The sequence below is a fragment of the Diabrotica virgifera genome, chromosome 4 (genome assembly GCF_917563875.1).
Source record: "Diabrotica virgifera virgifera chromosome 4, PGI_DIABVI_V3a".
Lineage (NCBI taxonomy): Eukaryota > Metazoa > Arthropoda > Insecta > Coleoptera > Chrysomelidae > Diabrotica > Diabrotica virgifera.
Genome location: NC_065446.1, coordinates 142,695,688 through 142,700,784, shown reverse-complemented (window position 1 = coordinate 142,700,784; position 5,097 = coordinate 142,695,688). Strand labels below are relative to the sequence as shown.

Here is a 5,097-nt window from a genome sequence, read left to right as displayed (position 1 = left end):
AAGGAAGCTTGACTGTAGCTATATTGATGAACCTATTGTAACTGACAAAGATTTGCGTAAATAATCTAGAGAAGCTGCATCGCATATGCAATAATTCATCGAGTGGTATTCTCAACAAGAAGAAGCCAATAAAGTAGATTGCATGATCTTATGCCTTATGCCGATTAAGAAATTCAGCCGTCGCAAAATATGAAGCAACAGTAAAACAAACACAAATTTCAGAATATTTTAAATTGATTCGATTGTATGAACACAAATCCCTCTTATATTGTCAAACAAACCATACAAATGAAATTTGAGAGTTGTACTATGAATTTTTATTTTTTTTTTAATGTTCTGTTAACCGTCTTTTCGATTATCCGTCATACCCTTGGTCCGGTGCCCTGACAGATAATCGAGGTTCTACTGTAATAATATTAATGTCCCACTGGTATATTATTTGACAAATAATGACATGATTTTGAAGTCAGTTTGATAAATAATGACATGATTTCGAAGTCAGTTAAGTATGATATAATGCCCTAGGCTCTAGGGCATTATTTTGAAAAATTACGCCCTAGGGTATTAAATTTAAATAACTAGTTAAATACTGTCAAGTTGACAAATAACAACCCAAGTAAAACTATGGTTACCACAATTACGTTACGACTATTGCTGGTAAATGTACTTATTTGAAAACTAATTAATTCAAAATTCCTTCAATTTTTTGCCTATAAAAAATAAGTTAGTCGGACATTAAATGTTGAAGGCACCACGGGTATTAACGATAATATCGCTTTCAGTCAACTTATATCCCTCAGGCCAAAGGCCCTCGGTATATACACCATTGACCTCAAGTGTTATTATCCTTATAATACCCTTGGTACCTTAACTATAATCTCACAATCAGCCCATAGAAGGTGTCAAACAAATAAAATATTTGGGAATCATACTTGATAATTTATTAACAATTAAACGATTACTTTATTGATTACAGTTAATTTATTTAATGGAAATTAAGGTAATAATAATAATAATGTTTATTCAAAAATAATCAAATATAAAATCTTCCTGAGACTAAAAACATATTTAAGTGTATAATTAATAAGAATTAACATAGGAAGCCACAAGGAAATAAATCTGCACGTAGCTATAGCCCAAAGTAACTCCTGTTATTTATCCAAATCTTTACTAGTCAAACACATTTGTTTTGAAATTCCAGCAGTTTCTTCTTTTTATACCTTTTAAATATCTGGTGGTTGTTCCTAAAACAAAGACATAAATAAAAATTCTACATTGTGTACCATAAAAAAATCATAAAAATGTGGAAAGTATCACAAGAATAAAGAAAAGTCCCAGATATAAAATTCACTATTAAAATAAAAATAGTAAATAATTATTTATATCTGACACTTTTCTTATTGGAACTTCTTTCTGGTAACATCCTTAATCTCTGACTTTTACAATTTATAAGACAAGAGATGATGAATAAAGAAAGGGAAAAGGACTCTGCAGTATACAGTTACATTATGCTTTCATTAATCTAGAAAAAAGATCAGAAAGATAATTCAAAGTCCGAAATTGTAAAAGTCAAAAAGAGATTAAGGATGTACCAGAAAGGGGTTCCAATAAGAAAAGTTTCAGATTTAAATAATTATTTACTCTTTTAATAGTGAATTTTGTATCTGGGACTTTTCTCTTTTCTTTAAGAGATATCGCTGAAGCATCCTAATAGTAGATAACTATTTTTGAAATTCCACTTAAATAGACAATTTGATTTCGTTTTGATTCAGAGGTGTGCAGGCAGCTCCACTGGGGACGCCGTAAGGCAGAAACAACTGTCTGGAGATTGTGTATCGCCTCTGGATCGAAAGGAAACATAAACTGTCTCTTCACTATCACAAAAGTATTTTAATATTTTTATTGAATAAAAGTAGTCAAAAAAAAAGGACTAGTTGGTGGAGCGAAGAGATAAAAATAGCTGTGAAAGAAAAGAAAGTACCATGGAGAGCTTATCTAGAAAATAACAGTTAATAAGCAAGGAAGCTTGTGAAAGAAAAAGTTAAAAAAGCTAAATTGGAACAGTGGGAGAGATTTGGAGAAAAGATGGAGCAAGACAGTAGTAGGACAAACCAAAAATTGTTCTATTAAGGTCTGAAAAAATGAGAGGTAAATCAGGTAGTACTGTCGTGCAAATAAAAAAAAATAAAATGGAGAAACACTTACCCAACCACAAGATATAGTTAATAGATGGAGTAAATATTCCAAAGAGTTGAGTAATGAAATAACAATGGAAGAATTAACGGAAGCCATTGCAAAAATGAAAAATGGTAGTGGCAGGAATAGATAATATCAAAACACGATTGTTGAAATATATGGGGGAATCTGCATTACACTACTTACACAAATTACTGATAACAATTTGGAAACAGAAACGCATCCCAGAAGATTGGGCAACAGCAGTAATGGCTCTTCTGGTAAAGAAGGGAGGTAAAAAAGTAATGTTCAAATTATCGAGGTATTTTCATGCTAAGTGTACTGGCTAAGATTTATGAATGAACACTGGAGATGAGACTGAGAAAGAAAGTGGAACATCAACTAGACGATGCACAAAAAGGTTTCTGACCGGGCACAGTGTCCAAGATCATATCTTTACTATAAGACAATGGAAAAAGCCTTTGACAAGGTACCCGGACATCACATTTGGAAAGGGCTTGAACTGTTCGATGTTGGAGGAGAACTAATTGATGCAAGTAAAATTTATGTACTGGAACATTGTGCGAGCATTAAACTATGAATCAAACAAATTTGCTAATACACAAGGAGTAAGGCAAGGTGGAGTTTTAAGCTCACTGCTATTCATTATATTATATATATGAATGAACCAATAAAAAAAATGCAGTAGAGTCCCGAAAATTAGATTTAGGTTACCATTGATTAAAAAGTATAACTCTGAGTAAATGTGTATCTGCAGATGACATTGCATTGATACCAAGTTCAGAGAAATCTTTACAAAGCAACCTAAATTTATAGACGAGAGAACTTGCAGACAAAGGAATGAAAATAAAATTAGCAAAGACTAAAACTTTACTTATTTCCAAGACACTGAGAGAAATCCATATAAACCTAGACGGAAATTTAGTAGAACATATGAATGATTTTGAATATTTATAAACTATAATAGACAAAAAAAAATGAACAACAGAATTGCTAAAACATCACGATTATATCACTCCCTCACTACAGGTTTCATTAGCAAAAGAGAAATTAGTGAGAAGACAAAAGGGACAGTATATTATATACCTCCCTTCTCTGCTTCATGGAAGTGAAACATGGCTGGCTTTCCTAATAATTAAGCTTGAATTATCACATCTTTATTATTATTGTAGACATTTAAAATCCTTATTAATTGAATTACATTAAACTTACCACTTATAAAATGTTTACTTTTCATATTTTAATTTTAGTTCCCTTATATCTGCTCTTCTTGTGGCTTTTATCCATTGTCCCCGGCTTTGTTTGGATAATTCATTTAAATGTATTGCATGGGGAGCCTTGGGAACAGTACAAAATAAGACTTTTCCCTGTCTGCCCTACTCCCACAATTTACAACAATACAAGTTACATGTATAAGCTTCCCAAGAAAGAAAAACTGATAACTGCTATGGACTAATTCAGTTCTGTAGGCGATAAACTACTTTATATTTGATTTGCTGCACACAATTTCGCTGCACAATCGACAATAAAAACAAACAGGATATTCTTTACAAATGTAAAAATTAGGATTAGGTTATGTTATGTTATGTGCCCCCAGTTAGGCCATATTCGGAAGTTCCTTGTCCCTTTGCTTGATTGGCACACAAGAATCTACAGGTCGAGCAAGTCTCGTAAATTTCACGATTGTGAGCCACGCTTCACGCAACCGTGTTTGCGTACTTGTGTTTCGAGTTACGTGGTCGTGCGGAGTTATATTTACCAATTCGCGCAATCGTACTTGAGACGCTGTATCAGGTGAGGTGTTTGAAAATTTGTGTAACTTGATTCTGTGGTTAAACTTTTGTTTTATTTTTTTTTCGCAGAAAATTTTTAGATGAAGTAATTGTATGATGAAGATAACACAGAAAATACAAGAGGGCAGCATACTTTGCAAAACAACTGTTACAATTTGAAATCAACAAGTTGTTGTCTTGCAGGTAAAAAAAGTGACTTTTTAAAAAAATTATATCTTGGAAACTAAAAATTATTTTTATTTATAATTGAAACATGTAAAAGTATAGTACAGTAGAACCTCGATTATCCGTCAGGGCACCGGACCAAGGGTATGACGGATAATCGAAAAGACGGTTAACAGAACATTAAAAAAAAGTTAAAAATTGATAATACAACTCTCAAATTTTATTTGTTTGTTTTGTTTGATAATACAATAAGAGGACTCTGTGTTCGTGTTAATATTGTCGAATTTGGTTTAAAATATTCTGAAATCTTTGTTTGTTTTATTGATGTTCCACATTTTGCAAGGGATGAATTTCTTAATCATCGTAAGATCATGCAATCTACTTTATTGGATTCTTCTTGTCGAGAATACCACTCGATGAATGGTTTAATGTGCGATGCAGCTTCTTTAGGCAAATCTTTGTCAGTTGCAAAAGCATCATCGACATGGCCACCGTCAAATTCTAAGTTTGTGTCAGCTTCTGAAGCTGTTTCGTCAGTCTCTGTTGTGCCATTTCAACGATTCCATCATCTGTCAGCAATCGATAGCCGCTTGCGTCCTCATCACAAATTAACCATTACTTTAAGTCATCTTTAGGCAACGAAAACAAAACAGTTGATTCAGCCATAACTTCATTCGTTATTATTGTACATTAATTTGTACAATAATATTGTACAAATTTCTTCTTATGTACTCAATACAACTTATGTACGGACCCTGACGGTTAACAGAGGTCACGGTTAATGGAGAGACGGATAATCGAGGTTCCACTGTACTCTCAAAAAAATTTCAGCCAAAAATATTCATTTTTGTATAGTTGACTGCAATTTTTCGACAACAGCCCTTTTTTGTGGTGAGCAGCATAACAAGTCCAGTCTCATCTGAAATCAAAGTTTCTTGTAGTT

General features: G+C 32.7%; 1 long non-coding RNA gene across 1 annotated transcript; it reads right to left on the bottom strand.

The window, feature by feature from the left end:
* Positions 1–926: 926 nt before the first annotated feature.
* On the bottom strand, positions 927–3,802 carry LOC126883947 (uncharacterized). The gene is made up of 2 exons (XR_007697776.1): positions 3,409–3,802; positions 927–1,244 (listed from the first exon to the last, which is right to left on the bottom strand). It is a non-coding gene; the product is annotated as an uncharacterized LOC126883947 (long non-coding RNA).
* Positions 3,803–5,097: the final 1,295 nt, after the last annotated feature.